At 46.2% G+C, this 23,151-nt stretch overlaps 1 protein-coding gene across 3 annotated transcripts in view; it reads right to left on the minus strand.

Moving 5' to 3' along the window:
* POMGNT2 (protein O-linked mannose N-acetylglucosaminyltransferase 2 (beta 1,4-)) overlaps positions 1-23,151 on the minus strand; it is a 62,940-nt gene that overhangs the window by 25,624 nt on the left and 14,165 nt on the right. Inside the window, exon 1 of one of the 3 annotated variants that reach the window (XM_075315231.1) lies at positions 8,504-8,524. The exons of the other annotated variants lie outside the window; for them this stretch is intronic. The gene's annotated coding sequence lies outside the window, so the exon portion shown is untranslated. Of the gene's footprint in view, positions 1-8,503; positions 8,525-23,151 lie in introns of those variants that run through there. 3 annotated transcript variants of the gene reach the window in all.

A 23,151-nucleotide genomic window follows, 5' to 3' on the forward strand; every position in this document is an offset into this window, starting at 1 on the left:
TCAGATCCTCACAAGATCTCCTTCTCTACTCCTCTCTTATCTCCTCTTCCCACAATCGCGTACAAGATTTCTCCCGTGCCTCCCCCATACTCTGGAACGCTATACCCCAGCATATCAGACTCTCTTCCACCGTGGAAAGCTTCAAGAGGAACCTGAAGACCCATCTCTTCCAACAAGCCTACAACTTACAATAACCCTCAGTCCAGTACACCACTGCGTAACCAGCTCTGTCCTCACCTATTGTACCATCACCCATCCCCTGTAGACTGTGAGCCCTCGCGGGCAGGGTCCTCTCTCCTCCTATACCAGTCTGTTTTGTATTGTTAATGATTGTTGTACATATACCCTCTTTCACTTGTAAAGCACTATGGAATAAATGGCGCTATAATAAATAATAATAATGTCAGATGTATGCAATTAGCTTAGAAACAGTGTAACAGTGTTGGTCGTGTTATGCTATTTCCCTTAGGGCACGTGCACACATGAAGTATTTGATGAGTTTTTACCTTAGTATTTGTAGCCAAAACCAGGAGTGGGACAATCAGAGGAAAAGTATAATAGAAACATGTCACCACTGCTGTATTTATCACCCACTCCTGGTTTTGGCTACAAATCCTGAGGTAAAAAACTCTCCAAATACTGAACGTGGTCTTACTCCTATTCAATTCTATGCAGTGTGTGACAGCATAAGTCAGCCATAATCGGCCATTGACTCCAGTAGTCGGAGCCGGACAGACTTATCCCTGTCTTATCCTTGAAAAGCTAAAATGGGTAGAATCCTTTAAAGGTAATCTGTTATTTGCCTCATGAGGGAGCAGCATATAATAGGGGCAGATACTCTAGTAGGGTCACTTACTGGTCTTCTTGCTGTAGTTAGGATAAAACACTTCTCTGCTGCAGTTCTAGTCCTCTCAATGATGAGCTCCTGCTATGTAGTCCTCCATATTCATGACCCCGGCTATCTGACGCACACCATTGATTTACTATATCTTGATTTTTTTTTGCAAATATACGCTAAAATTAAACTTGTCATTCAAAATTACATCTTGCCCCGCAAAATACAAGCACTCATATAGCTATGTGGACAGAAAAATAAAATCGTTATAGCTCTTGGAAGAAAGGGAGGAAAAAATGAAAGTACAAAAATGAAAAATTCCCTGGTCATTAAAGGGTTAAAGCGTTTGTTACATTGGCACTGGCTAAACCTGTGGCAAGGAGCCGAAAAGATTCCAAAGTGTTCACCTACTAATCCCTATACAGGGATCTGGACAATGTTATAGAATATCTTCAACTACTGACCCTCAGAAAAGTCTTAATTGGCAGAAGTAGGAATAAAACAGTAGCAAGGTCAGCAGCAAGTCAGAGTTCATAAAGATGAAGGAAGCCAGGAGGACACTATGTTAGAAGACATATCCCACCCGTTCTCTACGCTCTGCAAATGACTTTCGACTAACATCCACACTAATTCGAACCTCCCACTCCCGAATCCAAGACTTCTTCCGAGCTGCACCAACCCTCTGGAACTCTCTACCCAAAGAAGTTAGGACGAATCACAGCTTACTCAGCTTCAGACGCTCCCTAAAAACGCATCTTTTTAGGGCGGCCTATCACACTCCCTAGCCAAACTAATTTCACCTAATCCCTCTACAACTTCTCAGAACATAACCTCATGTCAAACTCCATGGCACCCAAATGCATCTCAAGGCTCTGGCCAACTGGTCCAGGAAGCCATTATCTATCCCCCATTTCCTTGAGATGTCTGGATTGTCATTGTAAATAAGCACCTGTACCTTGCCCCTCCCCCATCTCATTGTAGATTGTAAGCTCTCACGAGCAGGGTTGCCTTTTTTCCCTTTAAATATTGTATCTTCTATAATTGTTACTTGTTTGTATATGTTTATGTATATGATATGTATATGAGCCTCCTGAATTGTAAAGTGCTGCGGAATATGTTGGCGCTATAGAAATAAAGATTATTATTATTATTATTATAAGACAACTCCAGCTGGTTTTCTTTATTGCACCGCTGCAGTGATGCTTTAAATCTAAAGCGGGCTTTACACGCTATGATATTTCTAGCAATTGCTAGCGATATCCTACGCAAAAGCACCCGCCCCCGTCGTGCATGCGATATCGTGTGATCGCTGCCACAGCGAACATTATCGCTACAGCAGCGTCGCACGCACTTACCTGGTCGGCGGCATCGCTGTGACTGATGAACAATCCCTCCCTCAAGGGGGAGGTGCGTTCGCGTTACCGCGACGTCACCGCGACGTCACTAAGCGGCCGGCCAATCAAAGCGGAGGGGCGGAGATGAGCGGGACAAACATCCCGCCCACTTCCTTCCTCCTCGCGGGCGGGACGTAGGTAAGGTGAGGTTCCTCGCTCCTGCAGTGTCACACACAGCGATGTGTGCTGCCGCAGGAACGAGGAACAACATCTATAAACAACCATTAACAATTTTTGGTTTTAGGACGACCTCTCCATGGTGAACGATTTTCACCACTTTGGAGGATGTTTAAGGTCGCTGGTAAGTGTTACACGCTGCAATACCGTTAATGACGCCGGATGTGCGTCACTAACGACATGACCCCGACGATAAAACATTAACGATATCGTAGGGTGTAAAGCCCCCTTAAGTCCCTTACACCTTCCCTTATACTCACCTTTTGGCACCATCATCTTTTCCCAGCATTGCTCCCATCGGTCTACAGCAATTTGTGACCTGTCGACAGCTCTAGTGTTTCACAGAGCACGCCAAATGTCACAACTCAATAAGAGTGTATGAGAGCATCGTTCTGGCTCTCATAGACTTGTATTGAGTGCTTGTGACGTAACTTATGACTTCCCGCCAGTCAGAAATTACAGACACAAGATGGCGCCAAAAAGGATGAAGCCGCCGGAGGGTGAGTATAAGAAGGAGGGCAGAGGACTTGGAGTTAAAGCGCCACTTCAGCGGTGAAAAAACAAACAAACAAAAAACACTGTGTGGAGACACGGGGCTCAGTGGGTGCTCTCGTCCACTAAAACCCTCCGCCTTTAGAAAGACAGCGTGGCTCAGGGCTCATCCCAACTGAACGCCGGCCTCCTTAACCGTGGGCGTAACACTACTCAGACAACACAGGGTGAGGGAACCACAATAATTAGACTTTATTGGATCCCCAAACAATTAACAGCACATAACACATAACCAGCAAAACACACAAATGTAACAGGCAACAGAGTCTCACCCTTCCGCTGGCTCACCAGGGATTTAGAAAGTCCATGCCTCACAGGTTCCAAGCTGTCTGAGGTCTGCAAAGTCTGTAACAGGTGACTGAACTGTCCCAACCTGAGTGTCCTCCTTAGGTAGACCTGGTTTGATGTTAAAATCCTGGCAGCCAGAGTCGAAATCCCTAGGCTGTGGATATGGTCTCCAACCGGGTCCGGAGTCCCTAGATTGAAGCCATAAGATATCCTGATCCTCTAGTCAGCTCCAAAGAGCTTAGACTGGATCCATCAGCATCCATCAACAACCCCGGGTGGCTTAAAGAAGTCCTTTTTATAGCCACAACCTTCCACTTGGATACACTGCGTCCTCATCGATTGGTTGGACAAGATTGCTTCTCCCATTGGAGGAATTTCAAGCTGCATGGACAATGTTCATTTAAATAATGTGCATAGAAAGACTGAGGGTGTACATGTAAACTGGGAGTCACTGACTAGACAATGGCTACTAAGGTAATTACATTATCAATACACAACTACAATACAATGGTTACTGGAAATGTGGAAATGTCTGGAGAACAATACGTCTGGCTTTCAGTGGCCAACACAATTAGATTGAGTCAACAAGAGTCTTGTAAAAACAATGAGGGACTTCTCCCCCATCTATAGACAATCTATCATGCTGTCTGGCTGGATTTTAAGAAACTTTAACCCATGAGAGTCCATGTCGTCACATTCCTCCCCCTTCTTAATATTAGCCAGACATGATAGGCTTCCGATCATCCTTCTCCTCTTGACGGCATTGTCCTTTTTAATGGTGAGGTCAGCAACAGAGGCTTGTATCTATACACCTCCCCCTGATTACCTCCCCCAAGTTGAGCAGCCATATTGTGGAAAAGCACTAAGGTGGGGTCCATGAGTTGGGCCTGCACAAATCTCCCACTATCAATCCTCCCCCAGTCAATAGCCACAGTGTGGTTAGGCTTACTCACGGTTCTTGGCTCAGAAGTGGATGATGGAGACCGGGAATGCAAACCATCCCTGGAAAAGATGTTAGAAAGATCCACATCAGGGTCCTGCTTGGCTTGGAGGTGGGTGATGGCTTCTTCAAACTGACTGGCTAGTCCTTGTCCTAGGTCATTCTCCAAAATGACTGGTGTGAGCAGGTAATTCACAAGCCCCACTTTCACTTCCCTTTGAGTGGTATCCGAAACAACAGGCTTGGTGGGGCCATCTATGAACCCCACTTCAACTTCCTCCTGGCTAGTCCCTGAAACAACAGGTGTGGGGAGGCTGTCCATAAATTCCATATGGACCTCTTCCTGGTCAGACCCCAAAATAACTGGTGTGTGGACGGTGTCCATAATCTCCACAGCCTTGCTCTGGTCAGTCTCCACAATGTCAGGAATGGGGAGGCTGTTCACAATCCCCACATCGATCACTTCCTGGATGGTCCCCAAAATACCAGGTGTGGGGAGGCTATCCACAAGCTCCACCTCGACCTCTCCCTGGTCGGTTTTTAGGTCCAACTGCACACATGCCAGAGGGACGTCTGAGCGCTGGCCCTCAGCCAGGGAGATGGATAATTGGGAATCTGGTACAGGGTCTTCTGGAGAAACAATAACTGGGCTTACCAGAGTGATGGAAGATCCAATGTCTCGAAGTCCCTGAGCCTGTATATCACCGACCTTGACCGTCTGGATGTGGGGATGGAGGTTGGCTGGTGTACGGTGTCCGGCCTGCCGTAGGGTGTGGACTGGATAAACCACTTCCTCAACTATTGGTGTTTCTTGGGAGTAGCATTCCTCAGGTCTCATTGGTTCATCTCGGCATATGTTGACTGGTTGGAGTGGCAGACGGGCTCCAAGCATGCGGCCTCGGTTTTGGAGACAATCTTTATCTAGATGTCCATTGCGCCCACATGTATAACAGCGCCATAGATTGGGCGAGTCACAGGCCCTGTTTGTAGTCCTTCGTTTTGGCGCAGCTTCTGCTGGGTAGCGGGACCATCCTTCTCGACCGGCTGGTGTTAGCAGTACTGCAGCTGGAATCCCATAAACATATTCCAGAACATAAGCCCTCTCTTCTCTTGAGGATCTAGGCCCCAATGCATCCAACAACGCTGTGGCTTGGGCCATTTTGGACAAAGTTGATTCCCGATTGTCACTAGATCCATGATGTGGCACATAGCTGAAATCCTCCGGGTCAATATCGGCGGGATCCTCATTGTCCTCTGCATCATTCTGGGCATCCCAACGGACTAATTTCCGGATCAAGTCCGACCGAGTCTCAGCGCTCCAGCAGACAATCTCTCGCCTCCGGCACAGATCCTGCAGCATCCATTTACTGCAGCGGTCTTAACTCCTCTCTTGTCCGTGTCCCATGGCTGAGCTGGTGGGGTTGGACATGGCAGCGTCCGAAACCTGAATGCCTCCCCTATGGCCTGCTGGGTATGCTTATGTGCCTCCCTGGTTGTTGAGCCCTGGACGGTGTCCGAAAACACCAGTCCACTGCAGCTCCCCTGGGTAAACCAGGCTGAGTAGTATCCCACCGCTGCCACCAATTGTGGAGACACGGGGCTCAGTGGGCGCTCTCGTCCACTAAAACCCTCCGCCTTTAGAAAGACAGCGTGGCTCAGGGCTCATCCCAACTGAACGCCAGCCTCCTTAACCGTGGGCGTAACACTACTCAGACAACACAGGGTGAGGGAACCACAATAATTAGACTTTATTGGATCCCCAAACAATTAACAGCACATAACACATAACCAGCAAAACACACAAATGTAACAGGCAACAGAGTCTCACCCTTCCGCTGGCTCACCAGGGATTTAGAAAGTCCATGCCTCACAGGTTCCAAGCTGTCTGAGGTCTGCAAAGTCTGTAACAGGTGACTGAACTGTCCCAACCTGAGTGTCCTCCTTAGGTAGACCTGGTTTGATGTTAAAATCCTGGCAGCCGGAGTCGAAATCCCTAGGCTGTGGATATGGTCTCCAACCGGGTCCAGAGTCCCTAGATTGAAGCCATAAGATATCCTGATCCTCTAGTCAGCTCCAAAGAGCTTAGACTGGATCCATCAGCATCCATCAACAACCCCGGGTGGCTTAAAGAAGTCCTTTTTATAGCCACAACCTTCCACTTGGATACACTGCGTCCTCATTGATTGGTTGGACAAGATTGCTTCTCCCATTGGAGGAATTTCAAGCTGCATGGACAATGTTCATTTAAATAATGTGCATAGAAAGACTGAGGGTGTACATGTAAACTGGGAGTCACTGACTAGACAATGGCTACTAAGGTAATTACATTATCAATACACAACTACAATACAATGGTTACTGGAAATGTCTGGAGAACAATACGTCTGGCTTTCAGTGGCCAACACAATTAGATTGAGTCAACAAGAGTCTTGTAAAAACAATGAGGGACTTCTCCCCCATCTATAGACAATCTATCATGCTGTCTGGCTGGATTTTAAGAAACTTTAACCCATGAGAGTCCATGTCGTCACACACTGCAGTGGTGGTTTAATTCTGAGAGTAGTCATGGTAAGCTAGAGGTCAGGCTTGAAAGAATGTAACAGAGCCAGGAGAAATCTCTTACTAAGCCCAGGTCAGAATCCGGGAAGCACCACAAGTTTCAGGCAAACTATGCAGGATGCTTTGGAGAGAGCAAGGTCAGGACACAATGTCAATAAAGCTCAATGCACAATAACAGGAGCCAGAAACAGTTCTGCCCCTTGATCACTAAAGGCCACTTTACACGCTGCGATCTCGCTAGCGAGATCGCTAGCGAGCGTACCCGCCCCCGTCGGTTGTGTGTCATGGGCAAATCGCTGCCCGTGGCGCACAACATCGCTCGGACCCGTGACAGTACTTACCTGCTTAGCGACGTCGCTGTGACCGGCGAACCGCCTCCCAATAGAAGCAGAGGGGCAGAGATGAGCGGGACGAACATCCCGCCCACCTCCTTCCTTCCTCATTGCCGGCGGCCGCAGGTAAGGTGAGGTTCCTCGTTCCTGCGGTGTCACACATAGCGATGTGTGCTGCCGCAGGAACGACGAACAACCTGCGTCCTGCAACAGCAACAATAATCGGGAATTGAGCACCGTGTCAACGAGCAATGATAAGGTGAGTATTTTTGCTCGTTAGCGGTCGCTCGTATGTTTCACACGCAATGACGTCACTAACGAGGCCGGATGTGCATCACGAATTCCGTGACCCCAACGACATCGCGTTAGCAATGTCACTGCGTGTAAAGCGGCCTTAAGCACAAGATGAGACTTTGGGTAAGACCAAACTAGCACAGTCGTGATGTGGGCTGAACCGCGCTTTCTGATTTGTTTAGCAGGGATATTACCACATGTATTCCACGTTGAATAAATTGGACTATTACATTGAGGTCATGCAGTTACAAAAGTTCTTATTTTCCCATCATTTGATCACTATATTCACTAGCTGCAATGTGTCACCTGTTTTTGGTAATGTAACTTTTCTGTTTGTGTATATTTAACAAATAGTGTCTTATTTTTCTTGACCAATTGTATTAGTTTGTGATACTATTTAATGTTGTCACATACCCAATTACTACAGCTATGACTAAAGCCCCCTAATGCAGAATAGATGGCTTTCAGCCAAATGATCTTTCGGCGTACAATATTTTCCCCGAGTCACTCATGTATGTTTGGCTGAGTACTTCAGTGTTCTCTAAAAGAGCATTGGCTAAACTATACAGATGTATAATGAAATTGGATGACTCAGTACCCCCATGTTGTCCCCACCATGTGCCTAGCTGCCTTTGCTGCTTATTTGCCAATCAGACCATTTACCATAACTTCTAGATGAACTCATAGCCTAATAGGCACCTCTCCTCCTGCCAGTTGTCCTGACGATCGCTACCCGCCTACTAGACACCTTACTAGTAGGGATGAGCGGTCCCATTGAAGTTCGGGTTCAGTCTGGGACCCGGACTTGATCTGATGCCCATTGGAAGTCCGCCCACATAGAGTCAGCCATAAACAGAGCATTTCCAGGGAAGGGAGGGCAGGGTTTTTTGTTTTTTTATTTTGTCACATTACATCTGAAAATATTGTTTTTACCCCCCAGTGAGAGCCATTCAGGGACCTGCATATGGTTCGCACTGGGCTGAGAATACCAAAGCACCCCGATGTTCGATCATGTGGTTAGCATGCGCAAAGCACCCGAACTCAGACACTGTTTTTTTTTTTGTTTTTTTTAAAGTCCGTGTTTAGTATGACCCCAGAACTTTACAGTTTGGGTTTGTTCATCTCTACTTACCAGCCCTGACATTGCGTTACTGCTGCTTAGAAGACCTACCAGTTCTCGCAAACCTATAAAATATCAGAGAACCAAGATGTCAACCTCAATCTGGCTTCTGAAACAGTGAGACGATGGAGTATATTTAGGAGGCACAGTGCATGAGGCTATTTTATACAATGGGATCGGTGTGGGGCACTATTATGTTCAATGGGCACGTTATGTTGCACTACTAGAATGATCACCATGGAACCCCCAACACCGCAGAGGAATGAAGACAATCTGTGTCCTTAAATTTGTAAACCTTTATTTAATCAGGCAGTGTAATAAACAGATAACACTATGCTGAATCTAATAAGAGTTTACAAATTCTCTTCATTCCTCTGGGGTTCCATGGTGAGGATATGCTTCAACTATGGTCTGTTCACTGTGCACAAATCATCCAGAACAGTGTTACTGGCTCTTCTTCTTATATGGATTACTGGGATCGGAGAACAATGCGTGGAGTTATTATCTTTAGGGAGCTCAGTTTATGACATTATTTTATTCAGGAGGCACAACATGTGCAAGATTTTGGAGGAGTGTATATAGCTGGGAGAAGTCATCATGAGGGTCTCGGTTGGATAGATGGGGATGGAAGTAAGGACGCCGCCTATGAGTGTCTGAATGCCTTTGTGTATTGGCCCTCTGACTGTCATCTCAGGACTTTACTCACACTGAGTATGCTTTTTGTGATGCAGTGATGAGTGTACAGTCATGGCCAAAAATTTTGAGACTGAGACAAATTTTGGTTTTCACAAAGGTTACGGCTTCAGTGATTTCAGATCTTTTTGTCAAAGGTTTCTATGGTTACTGAATGACAATGATCAGCATTTCATAAGTTTTTAAACTTTTATTGACAAATACATCAAGTTTTTGCTAAGACTCAATATTTACAGAGTTGTCCTTAATTATTCAGGACTTCTGCAATTCCTCTTGGTTGCTGGGTATCAGCTTCAGGGCCAAATCCTGACCAATGACAACACATTCTTGACTAATTACAGCTTGGCATTTCACAGTTTCTGTGTTTTTGTTTGTGCAGTGCACCTGCTTTTTGAGGGTTGAGAACAGGGATTGAAACCTGAGGAGTTTCCTGGCGATGGACGCAAAATATCAATGTTTTGTTTATGAAGCACTTGGTTATCACTTTTGCCTTGTAACTTGTTACTCCATCATAGGGAAAAACTATTATTCATCACCAAACTGCTTCTGAATCATTGGGAGAAGTTTCTCTTGGAGGATGTTTAGAGAACATTCTTTTTTCATGGTTGTATTCTTAAGCAAAATAGTGAGATAGCCCACACCATTGGATGACAAGCTATCCCACACATGAATGGTCTTAAGGGTGCTTTACACGCTGCGACATCGCTAGCGATTGCTAGCGATGTCACGAGCGATAGCACCTGCCCCCGTTGTTCGTGCGACATGTAGTGATCGCTGCCGTAGCGAACAATATCACTACGGCAGCATCACACGCACATACCTGTTCAGCGACGTCGTTGTGACCGCCGAACAATCCCTCCTTCAAGGGGGAGGTGCGTTCGGCGTCACAGCGGCATCACTAAACGTCCGCCCAATAGAAGAGGAGGGGAGGAGATGAGCGGCCGGAACATGCTGCCCACCTCCTTCCTTCCTCCTTTCCGGTGGACGCAGGTAGGATGATGTTCGTAGTTCCTGCGGTGCCACACACAGCGATGGGTGGTGCCGCAGGAACGACGAACAACCTGCGGAATGAAACACCAACGACATTATGATTAGGAGCGACGTGTCAACGATCAACGATTTTTTCCATTTTTGCGATTGTTGATCGTCGCACCTAGCTGTCACACGCTGCGATGTCGCTAACGACGCCGGATGTGCATCACAAACACCGTGACCCCGGTGATATATCGTTAGCGATGTCGCAGCATGTAAAGCACCCTTTAGAATAGTTTACTGTTAACATTACACAGGACTAATGGTAGTTCTCACCTTTTCTTCTCCAGACAATCGTTCTTCCAGATATCCCACGCAGCCTAAAGGGGGCTTCATAAGAGAAAATAACTTTGCAGTAAGTAAATTATTTTCTTTGTTGACGCCCCCTTCAGACAGTTTGGGACATGTTGAAGAATAATTGTCTGGAAAAGAAAAGGTGAGCACTATCATGAGTTCTGTGTTATCCCAAAAGTAAAGTATCTTGAGACCATTCATGTGTGAGGTGGCTCTGCAACCAAGGGAGTGGGCTTTCTTTGATTTTTGCCTAAAATACACGCTGCGACATCGCTAGCGATCGCACCTGCCACCATCGATTGTGCGTCACAGGCAAATCGCTGCCTGCGGTAAACAATATCGCTAGGAAGCATCACACGTACTTACCTTCCTACCGACATCGCTATGGCTGGCGAACAACCTCTTTTTTAAGGGTGAGGTTCGTGCGGTGTCACGGCGACATCACACAGCGGGCCACCAATAGAAGCAGAGAGGCGGAGAGCAGCCGCATTAACGTCACGCCCACCTCGTTGCCGGAGGATGCAGGAAGGCTGTTGTTCGTCGTTCCCAGGGTGTCACACGTAGCGATGTGTGCTGCCTCAGGAACGACGAACAACCTGCGTCCAGAACGAGCAACGATCTTTTGAAAATGAACGACGTGTCAACGATCAACGATTAGGTGAGTATTTCTGTTATCTATTCTGTTATTCTATTTCATTAGCACTGATTTGTAGGTGTCACACGCAGCAACGTCGCTAACGATGCCGGATGTACGTCACGAATTCCGTGACCCCGACGACATATCGTTAGATACGTCGTTGCATGTAAAGCGGCCTTAAGAGCAACTTCTCTCTGATCCTGGAGCAATTTGGTGATAAAGCTTTTTCCTTTGACAGAGACCATCTCCCAAGGCAAATGTGATAACTAAGTGGCTCACTGAGCAAAACATTGTAATTTCGAATACATGGCTCGGAAACTTCCCAGAAAAATGCTTGGGTTCCCCATTGACTTGCATTAGTTTCTATGTGATGAATACTGGAATAGTACTAAGTACTCGGTATGAATAACCTGACTATTTAGTATTCGCTCATCACTAATAATGAGTCAACTCTGTAAATATTGATTCTTTACATAAACTTGATGTATTTGCTAGTAAAAGTTTAAAAACTTATGAAATGTTATAATTGTACTTCAGTAACCATAGAAATGTCTTACTAAACAATATAAAAATTTGTGTCGGTCTCAAAACTTTTGATCATGACTGTACACACGCTGTTTGGTACCTTCAAATAAAATATGACATCAAGTATATAAATTGACATCAAGTATACAAATATATGGCAAAAGTGCACAGATGTGACATTCATCCTGAAAAGCCTCCTAATGATCTTATGCACCTTATGTGCTGGGTTGACACATAGATTTCCTGAACAGTGCCGCTAAGCTGTCATTATACAGCCCCACAACCACTCCAGCATTTTCATCATCATTTTAGAAGATTGTATGGAAAAACGCAACGCTATCTCAGTGTGCTTGCAGGAAGAATTACAAAGCCTTCTATATCGCTGCCTATCTGCTGCAGAAGAATAACTCCTGTGTGGGTGTCCTATGTCATCCTACAGTGGGTGTGACAGCTTAGCAGATGGAAAATAAACAGCGGATTGCAGTAGGAGCGTCGTGAATGAGCTTTTTGGAAATTTCATGCACACACTGGGATACAAATCTCCAGTGTGAATTGACCAGTACTGCAGATTGGCGCATCATGTGAATTTATGCTAATAGTGTCATGCCGAATTTCATCCTTTCCAATACAAGGGGTGAAATGTGCAGTAGATCCACTGCACTTCCTCAGCCATTTTTGTGGCTGCAGATTTTAGTGTATATTTTCTGCAGCAGAAAATTTGTAGGTTTGTACCCTAGATCTGCCTCCTTGTAGAAGAGTGCAGTTGTGGTCTGGGTAAGTAGCAGGGTTTAGCATTGTTATATTGGGATACAGCCCGAGAGTGGTATTTCTCCATAAATGAAAAACCGCCTTGATTTTTGGAACACTATCGTACATGTCGGCACTGTTTTCAGATGAATCACTGTGGATCTTGACTACCCAGCAACCAATCAGTTTGGCCATACCCCTACTCAGTATATGCTTACATCACATTTGGATTGATTGTCAGTATCACTACAAAAAGCCTAGAGCCAGCGCAAAGCTGTGCATTAGATAGTCATTCTCCACTCAACAAGGGCTGAATTAAAACACCATAAGGCATATCAAGTGACGAGATCTGTGGTCTGATAAATAATACAGCACTAGCAATGTGAAGCCATTATTTTTTAGGCTGACAAGCAGCTGAAAGCATCAATAAATTATCAAGTAAGTACGCAGCTTACGAGAGACATGATCATGGAAGTGATACACCATGGCTGCTAGTAAGTGGCTGCTAGTAAAATTGTAGAAATGTGCAGCCTAAAAAATTCAATTATGAGGTAAAATACACAATGGTCCTCTCTTCTGGGTCTCTGATAGCTGGGCACCGACATTTGGCTTCCTGAAAACGGGCACCTGACTTAAAGCATTACTCCAGCAGGGGTTTTTTTTATCCCTTTTGTTGGGGCTCATACTCACCGTATCATTATCCATTTTCAGCCCTCTCTGTGACTGCACTTGTGACCTGCATTATCACATAGTGGCTGCTGTGTGAGGTAAAGCAGAGGCGTAACCACCGCGGTCACAGAGGTCGCGACTGCGACCGGGCCAGGCAGCTTAGGGGCCCGCTCTGCAGATCAGCAGGCAGCACCTTTCTGTGAGAGGAGCTGCACTGTTCTGGCGCAGACCACGCGGCCGCTATATGACCAGGTGCCACCGCTGACACCGGGCCCACCTGCCCGTTGTCAGTGGCGGCGGCACCGGGCCCCTCTCCCCCGTCATCACGCATAGCAACATTGAAGTGTGGAGCGGCCCGTGCAGCTCCATGCTTCATCATTCTCCCTCTGTGCCTGCACGGTGATGTCACTCCTGTGTGACTGCTGTGCTGAGAGCACAGAGCAGAGGATGGGAGGACGCTAACCACAGCAGAGGGGGAACAGAGGAGAGAGGTAAGAACTTGTTTGTTTGGGTTTTTTTCTGTTTTTTTTTTTTTTTTTAAATCAGTGCGTACACGGTGGCCAGAGGCCGGGGGGGCTGCATTATACATGGAGCATGGGGGGCTGGCTGCATTATACATGGAGCATGGGGGGGCTACATTATACATGGAGCATGGGGGGGGCTGTCTACATTATACATGGAGCATGGGGGCTACATTATACATGGAGCATGGGGGCTGTCTGCATTATACATGGAGCATGGGGGGCTGCATTATACATGGAGCATGGAGAGCTGCATTATACATGGAGCATGGGGGGCTGCATTATACATGTAGCATGGATGGCTGCATTATACATGGAGCATGGGGGACTGCATTATACATGGAGCATGGGGGGGCTGGCTGAATTATACATGGGGGGCTGGCTGCATCATACATAGAGGCCTGGGGTGATTTATAATATATGGAGGACTATGGGGCGCAGTATAATATATGGAGTACTATGGGGTGAATTATAATATATGAAGAACTATGGGAAATGCATTATAATACATGGAGGACTATGGAGCTGAATTCTAATATATGAAGTGTTATCTGGGACCCTTTATACAATATGGAAGGCTATGTGGAGGGCCATTATAGTATTTGGAGAACTATATACAAGGGGGGACAAAGATACAAGCATGAGATGGGAACGTTTTGTCCTAAGGGAAAAGGACTCTTTCCCTCAGCACCCAGCTTTCCCATGCTCTGCTATACATCTCTCAGCACCCAGCTTTCCCATGCTCTGATATGGGAAAGCTGGGTGCTGAGGTAAAGATGTAAAGCAGAGCATGGGGAAGCTGGGTGCCGAGGACAAGATGGATATCAGAACATAGGAAAGCTGGGTGCTGATAGAGGGATTTCAGATCATGGGAAATCTGGGTGCTGAGGGTAAGAGCCAAGTGTCATCGTCATTATCCCATACCCCGGGTGTCAGTGTCATTGTCCCGTACCCCAAGTGTCAGTGTACGTAGACCAGGTCCGAACTTTGCACCGGGGCCCATCAAACTCTAGTTACGCCACTGAGGTAAAGATCACTTTTTTAAACCTTCTCAATGCAAGTCTATAGGAATTCAGAATGAGTCGCTATAGCTATAGACAGACAGAGACAGACAGAGACAGACAGGGAAAGAGACAGACAGAGACAGACAGGGAAAGTTATAGAGAGACAGATAGGGAAAGAGATAGATAGGGAAAGAGTCAGAGAGACAGACAGGGAAAGAGTCAGAGAGACAGACAGGGAAAGAGACAGACAAAGAGATAGAGAGACAGAGAGGGTCAGAGACTGGGAGAGAAAAAAAGAGACAGTTACTATCCCGAGCAACACCGGGTGCTACAGCTAGTCTCCTATAAAAATGGGAGATACTCTGCAGTACACAGCGGCAGCCACTAAACAATGTACAGTCATGGCCAAAAGTTTTGAGAATGACACCAAAATTATATTTTCACATGATCTGTTGCCCTCTGGTTTTTAATTGTGTTTGTCTGATGTTTACATCACATACAGAAATATAATTGCAATCATATTATGAGTACCAAAAGGTTATATTGACAGTTAGAATGAGTTAATGCAGCAAGTGAATATTTGCAGTGTTGACCCTTCTTCTTCAGGACCTCTGCAATTCTCCCTGGCATGCTCTCAATCAACTTCTGGATAAAATCCTGACTGATAGCTGTCCATTCTTGCATAAGCAATGCTTGCATTTTGCCAGAATTTGTTGGTTTTTGTTTGTCCACCCGTCTCTTGATGATTTCCCACAAGTTCTCAATGGGATTAAGATCTGGGGAGTTTCCAGGCCATGGACCCAAAATCTCTATGTTTTGTTCCATGAGCCATTTAGTGATCACCTTTGCTTTATGGCAAGGTGCTCCATCATGCTGGAAAAGGCATTGTTGGGCACCAAACTGCTCTTGGACAGTTGGGAGAAGTTGCTCTTGGAGGACATTCTGGTACCATTCTTTATTCATGGCTGTGTTTTTAGGCAAGACTGTGAGTGAGCCGATTCCCTTGGCTGAGAAGCAACCCCCCACATGAATCGTTTCAGGATGCTTAACAGTTGGCATGAGACAAGACTGGTGGTAGCGCTCACCTCTTCTTCTCCTAATAAGCTGTTTTCCAGATGTCCCAAACAATCGAAAAAGGGATTCATCTGAGAAAATGACTTTACCCCAGTCCTCAGCAGTCCACTCCCTGTACCTTTTGCAGAATATCAGTCGGTCCCTGATGTTTTTTCTGGAGAGAAGTGGCTTCTTTGCTGCCCTCCTTGAAACCAGGCCTTGCTCAAGCAGTCTCCGCCTCACAGTGCGTGCATAACCACTCACACCAGCCTGCTGCCATTGCTGAGCTAGCTCGGCACTGCTGGTAGTCCGATCCCGCAGCTGAAACAGTTTTAAGATACGGTCCTGGCATTTGCTGGTCCTTCTTGGGCGCCCTGGAGCCTTTTTTGCAACAATGGAAGCTCTCTCCTTGAAGTTCTTGATGATGCGATAGATTGTTGACTGAGGTGCAATCTTTGTAGCTGCGATACTCTTCCCTGTTAGGCCTTTTTTGTGCAGGGCAATGATGGCTGCACGTGTTTCTTTAGAGATAACCATGGTTAACTGAAGAGAAACAATGATACCAAGCACCAGCCTCCTTTTAAAGTGTCCAGTGGTGTCATTCTTACTTAATCAAGACTGATTGATCGCCAGCCCTCTCCTCATCAACACCCACACCTGTGTTAATGGAACAATCACTAAAATAATGTTAGCTGCTCCTTTTAAGGCAGGAATGCAATGATGTTGAAATGTGTTTTGAGGGTTAAAGTTCATTTTCTTAGCCAATATTGACTTTGCAAGTAATTGCTGTTAAGCTGATCACTCTTTATGACATTCTCGAGTATATGCAAATTGCCATTAGAAAAACTTAAGCAGTAGACTTTGTAAAAATTAATATTTGTAGCATTCTCAAACCTTTTGGCCATGACTGTATAGAGCTGTGGAGTTTTGCTTGAACACTACTTACATCCAGATTCTACTGGTGGAGAGGTCATGGGTTGCCGGGTGTTGAACTCGGAAGAATGTTATATTGATATTCTACAGGTCATCAATATCTAAGTCCCTGACTATCCCATTTAAGCACATGAAAAAGTTTACCCATAGTGCACAGGTACACAAGTTTGAACTGTAGCTGCTGTTCCGCAATGTGTTTGTGACAGTACTTGCTGTAACCCTCCATTCTTGGGTAGAACTAATTAATGACTTTGTGCCGGAACTAGCCAAAAAACAAGTAATAGAATTTGGGTCTGCCATATTTTCACTAAACGTATTTTTATCTTCTTGACAATTTTCAAAGATGGCAGGAAAAGTATCAAGCTTAGAGAAAAGGGAGTGGGGATACCTAAAAATGTCCTGACAAATTTGTCAATTCTAAAGGGGGCTTTACACGCTACGACATCGCTAATGCGAACTCGTTGGTGTCACGGAATTGGTGACACACATCCGGCCACATTAGCGATGCCGTTGCATGTGACGCCTATGAGCGATTTTGCATCGTTGCAAAAACGTGCAAAATCGCTCATCGGTGACATGGGGTCCATTCTCAAAAATCGTTACTGCAGCAGTAACGAGGTTGTTCCTCGTTCCTGCGGCAGCACACATTGCTTCGTGTGACACCGCAGGAACGAGGAACCTCTCCTTACCTGCCTCCCGGCCGCTATGCGGAAGGAAGGAGGTGGGCGGGATGTTACGTCCCGCTCATCTCCGCCCCTCCGCTTCTATTGGGCGGCGGTTCAGTGACGCAGCTGTGACGTCGCTGTGGCGCTGAACGAACCGCCCCCTTAGAAAGGAGGCGGTTCGCCAGTCACAGTGACGTCGCCGGGCAGGTAAGTAGTGTGACGGGTCCGGGCGATGTTGTGCGGCACGGGCAGCAATTTGCCCGTGTCGCACAACAGATGGGGGCGGGTACCCACGCTAGCGATATCGGTACCGATATCGCAGCGTGTAAAGCGGCCTTAAGGAGAGGAAATGACACAGAAATCATTGAAATCTACAGCTGTTAGGGCTCTTTCAGACATCCTATATTCTCATGTATGAGAAAAACGCACCAATTTTGATCAGACTGCGGTCAGTGTCATCAGTTTTTCTCTTATGTGGTGAGAGGAAAAAAAAAAGTAATCCGAATGCTGTCCAATTTTTTTTCCACAGACCCATAGACTTGTATTGGAAAATCTATGTGTCTGTGAGAAAAAAAAAATTGGATGGCTATTCAGAGAGCTGTAGCTTTGTTATTTTTACGCTGATGAAGCGGAAAGGCAGCTTGTTTCTTGCAGAACAAGATGACAGTTTCAAAGATATTATTTTTATTTACATATGACTTTTTGTCCTCGTTTTACTCCACTTTCTTTCTGCAGTGTGATGATAAAGCATAGTTTTTTGCCACCTTTATTTTTTTTTCATGGCGTTCAATGAAAGGGTTAACTAGGGTGCCAATTTTATAGATTGAGTTGTTCAACGTGGCAATACCAAATATATGTGCTTGGTTTTTTTTTAATATAAATATACATTGTGACGGGAGTGTACAACAGAGCAAAGGATGGACGAGGCCGAGGGACGATCCAACAGGTTTATTCACAAGAACACTGGAACAGTACACGATAAGTCCACGTAAAACAGATTCGGGGGCCCTTCCCGACAATCCTCGGACCGGATAACAAAGCAATCGTCCTTACAGTAGTCCAAAGAGTTCCACACAATCCCACGGGCCGCAACACAGGCCTAGCTCCGTCCGTGTCCACAACCACCCAGGCTGGGAGCTCCTTCTTCCCAAGTTTCAGCTCACTCTGAAGTTACAAAAAGGGAAATGCATTGTCTGTGCTCCTTGACCAGCCCACCATGTTCAGGGGGTAGGGGTCACACATCCTATCTTCAATGGTTTGGTCCATCACAGGGCTCCAATATGTCTGCCAGCCACAGTAGATGAAAAGATCCCCTGCTGTGCAGAACAATGACTATTCCTTCACTGGCCAATGCAATTACAGACTAGATACACAACTCTGGATAGAAGAGGACAGGCTATTTACATAATCACATTAGATGCCAAGACTGCAATTGTATGAGAGAGACACATTGAGACCAGTAGCTCCCCCAAGGAAATACATGAATTACAACTAATACAACCAGGGAAATATACATATCATGACATAGTATCACAGCATATACAGTGAGAGGGTAAATTACATCTTCACAATCCCTCCCCCTCCCAACTTGTGTACGTACTAGGGACCTCTACAGGTCACTGGTTAAGTACACACAGGCAGAGCGTTACTTACATGTGGCTTCATGCAGCCACGAATTGGCATCGTAGCTCTCCCACATCATTGCCCAGGAGAACAGCTGCAGGCAGACCACCCATCACCCCAACCACACATCGCCTGACCCCAAAACCAAAGTTCAGATCCACAGTGGCTGTGGGAATAGTCCTCCATTGTCCACCAGCCAGTTCAATGACAATCCCAGGTCCTCTATGGATTGCCTCAGGCCGAACCACTCGGGGATCAGCCAGTGTGAGGAAAGCACCCGAGTCAAAAAATCCAACAAGTCTCTGTCCATCCAGCACAACCTCCTGCAAGTGCTTACCTCGATGAGCAGAAGTCGTCATAACTGTGGGTCGCACCCCGTAAACTCCTGGTGGTGCAACATGGGGGGCTGAGTCACTAGGCCAGTCCTCACATAGCGGTGCCACATCTTCCTCCATGGCACTGGGCTGTAAATAATTAACAATCCGATTGGGTGCAGGATTAGTCCTCATTTGAACAGCTGGGCAGGAGACTTGCCGATGCCCTGGCTGTCCACATTGATAGCATCTGAGCTGGGTCTCCCTCCATCCAAGGCGTCCTCTTGGGTAAGGGGTAGGGGAACTTGGAGGCCGGCTCCCACCTGAAGGTGCTGTAGGGGTTTTAGGATGATTCCTCCATGGGCTGGCTGGGCATGAGGCCTGCAAATGCCCGGGATGCCTACAAACATAACACCTGCGCTCTGTTACTTCCATCTCCCCGGCGTATTCCAGAAAGTGCAGTAGAAGCAACTGGAGGTACATTAACACGGGTATCAACATGTGGTGGCTTAGAGGAACGGGGAACAATGGGGACAGAATAACTGGGGGCATCCGGTGTTGTGGAGCTGTTAGGCGTCTCTCCATCCTCCAACAGAACCCTCCACTGAGGCTTGATAGTGAGCACCTCATCAGCTAGAGCAGCAGCTTCCTCCACTGTCGCTGGTTTTCTCTCACGCACCCATTCCCGGATCTCAGCGGGGCACTGGGCAAAGAATTGTTCTTTTAGGATGACCTGCAGGAAGGTCTCCCAAGATAAGGCCTCCTCTGCCACCAGCCAGCGATTACATATTTGTTTGAGTCTATGAGCATATATCTTAAAAGACACTTCCCCATCACAGGCTAAAGCACGGAACTGAGTCCTGTAAGTGTCTGGGGTCACAGCATAATGTTCTAGAATAGTCTGTTTAATATCCGCATACTCACAATTCCACCGAGGGTCCATAGCTCTATAGGCTTCAGCAGCTCCCCCCTCTAGGAGCCCAACCAGGTGTCTGACTCGCTCTCTTTCTGGGACTTCCATTAATCGACACTGATGCTCAAAGTCCTGAAAGAAGCCCTCAATGTCGCCTGCAGCTTCATTAAATGGCTTAAAGTCCTTGCGGGACACTCTGGAGAATTCCCTCATAGTTGGTGCTGTGGTTAAAGTTTGTCTGGAGCCTCTAGCTGCTTCCACAGCAAATCTCCTCTCCAGCAATGCCCTCTCTTGAGCTCTGCGAATAGCATCCATCTTATATTCAATGGTGACCTCATCTCCCAGCAGTGCCATCTCCTCATACCACACAACCCATTGACTTTTTTGGGTATTTACCTCTGGCTGCCGTCTTTCTTCCGTTTGCTGTGAGGATCCTTCCTCCACGTCATTTTGCGAGCAGACTCCTTCTAGCGCCTCAATCAGCTGCTCCTTGGAGAGTCCTTTGAAACGAACTCCTACTTCACGGGCCTTTGATTGCAGGCTCCCCAAAGTCCAGGTCTTGTACTCTGCAGTGCTGGTTCCTGATGTTGAGCCATTGTCCTCCATTCCTTCTGCTCTGATCCCACCGCTGCCAACCAGTTTGTGACGGGAGTGTACAACAGAGCAAAGGATGGACGAGGCCGAGGGACGATCCAACAGGTTTATTCACAAGAACACTGGAACAGCACACGATAAGTCCACGTAAAACAGATTCGGGGGCCCTTCCCGACAATCCTCGGACCGGATAACAAAGCAATCATCCTTACTGTAGTCCAAAGAGTTCCACACAATCCCACAGGCCGCAACACAGGCCTAGCTCCGTCCGTGTCCACAGCCACCCAGGCTGGGAGCTCCTTCTTCCCAAGTTTCAGCTCACTCTGAAGTTACAAAAAGGGAAATGCATTGTCTGTGCTCCTTGACCAGCCCACCATGTTCAGGGGGTAGGGGTCACACATCCTATCTTCAATGGTTTGGTCCATCACAGGGCTCTGATATGTCTGCCAGCCACAGTAGATGAAAAGATCCCCTGCTGTGCAGAACAATGACTATTCCTTCACTGGCCAATGCAATTACAGACTACATACACAACTCTGGATAGAAGAGGACAGGCTATTTACATAATCATATTAGATGCCAAGACTGCAATTGTATGAGAGAGACACATTGAGACCAGTAGCTCCTCCAAGGAAATACATGAATTACAACTAATACAACCAGGGAAATATACATATCATGACATAGTATCACAGCATATACAGTGAGAGGGTAAATTACATCTTCACATACATATTTATTGTTTGTTTTTTTTTCATTTTTTTATTGGGGGATTTTTTTAACCCCTTCACAATCCTTGATGCCCTTTTACGTCATGGAAGGGAAGTCGTTCCCGACCAATGACGTATAGCTACAGTACAGACCAAAAGTTTGGACACACCTTCTCATTCAAAGAGTTTTCTTTATTTTCAGGACTCTGAAAATTGTAGATTCACATTGAAGGCATCAAAACTTTGAATTAAAACATGTGGAATGAAATACTTAAAGTGTGAAACAACTGAAAATATGTCTTATATTCTAGGTTCTTCAAAGTAGCCACCTTTTGCTTTCACTACTACTTTGCACACTCTTGGCATTCTCTTGATGAGCTTCAAGAGGTAGTCACCGGAAATTGTTTTCCAACAGTCTTGAAGGAGTTCCCAGAGATGCTTAGCACTTGTTGGCCCTTTTGCCTTCTCTCTGCGGTCCAGCTCACCCCAAACCATCTTGATTGGGTTCAGGTCTGGTGACTGTGGAGACCAGGTCATCTGGCGTAGCACCCCATCACTCTCCTTCTTAGTCAAATAGCCCTTACACAGCCTGGAGGTGTTTGGGGTCATTGTCCTGTTGAAAAATAAATGATGGCCCAACTAAACGCAAACCGGATGGAATAGCACTCTGCTGCAAGATTCTGTGGTAGGCATGCTGGTTCTGTATGCCTTCAATTTTGAATAAATCCCCAACACGGTCACCAGCAAAGCACCCCCACACCATCACACCTCCTCCTCAATGCTTCACGGTGCCAACCAGCCATGTAGAGTCCATCCGTTCACCTTTTCTACAAAGGTACGGTGGTTGGATCCAAAGATCTCAAATTTGGACTCATCAGACCAAAGCACAGATTTCCACTGGTCTAATGTCCATTCCTTGTGTTTTTTCGCCCAAACAAGTCTCTTCAGCTTGTTGCCTGTCCTTAGCAGTGGTTTCCTAGCAGCTATTTTACCATGAAGGCCTGCTGCACAAAGTCTCCTCTTAAAAGTTGTTCTAGAGATGAGGTGTGTCCAAACTTTTGGTCTGTACTGTACGTCATGGTGATCACGCCAGGGTATTGACTTTCCCAACAACCAAGCCCCAGCCCTCACAACCAGAAGCACAAGCTAAGCACAATGTATGGGAACTACAATGTACTGGGCACAAGGATTTATTTCCAATTTTTAATTCTGCAACATTCACTGCGTTTGACACCATTTCTAGAAACTAAATAGTCACTATATTCGTAGATGAATTCCCAGAGGGGTGTAATTTCCAAATTTTGGTCACTTGAAGGGATTCTTTCTGTTCATGCACTTAGGGGTCTGCAAATGGAGTCCGCAAACTATTCTAGGAAAATCTGTGCTCCATAAATCAAATGGCACTTCTACCCTCCTGAGCCCTGTGGTGTTGTGTGGTGTTACTTATTCCCCTTGTGAAAATTGGAAATTTGGGGTTAAAACAACAATTTAGTTGTAAAAATATAATTATCTTTTTGCTCACCGCCAATTGTTCACTGCCCAATTGTATAACATTTTGTGACACACCTGAAGTGTCAATATGCTAACTGCACCACTGGATGAATTTATTGATGGGTGCAGTTTATAAAATGGGGTCACTTGTGGGTGGTTTCTGCTGTTCTGGCACCTCAGGGGCTCTGCCAATGTGATATGGCACCCACAAACCATTCCAACTAAATCAGCACTCCAATATG

Source organism: Anomaloglossus baeobatrachus, chromosome 6 (genome assembly GCF_048569485.1).
Source record: "Anomaloglossus baeobatrachus isolate aAnoBae1 chromosome 6, aAnoBae1.hap1, whole genome shotgun sequence".
In the NCBI taxonomy this organism is placed as follows: domain Eukaryota; kingdom Metazoa; phylum Chordata; class Amphibia; order Anura; family Aromobatidae; genus Anomaloglossus; species Anomaloglossus baeobatrachus.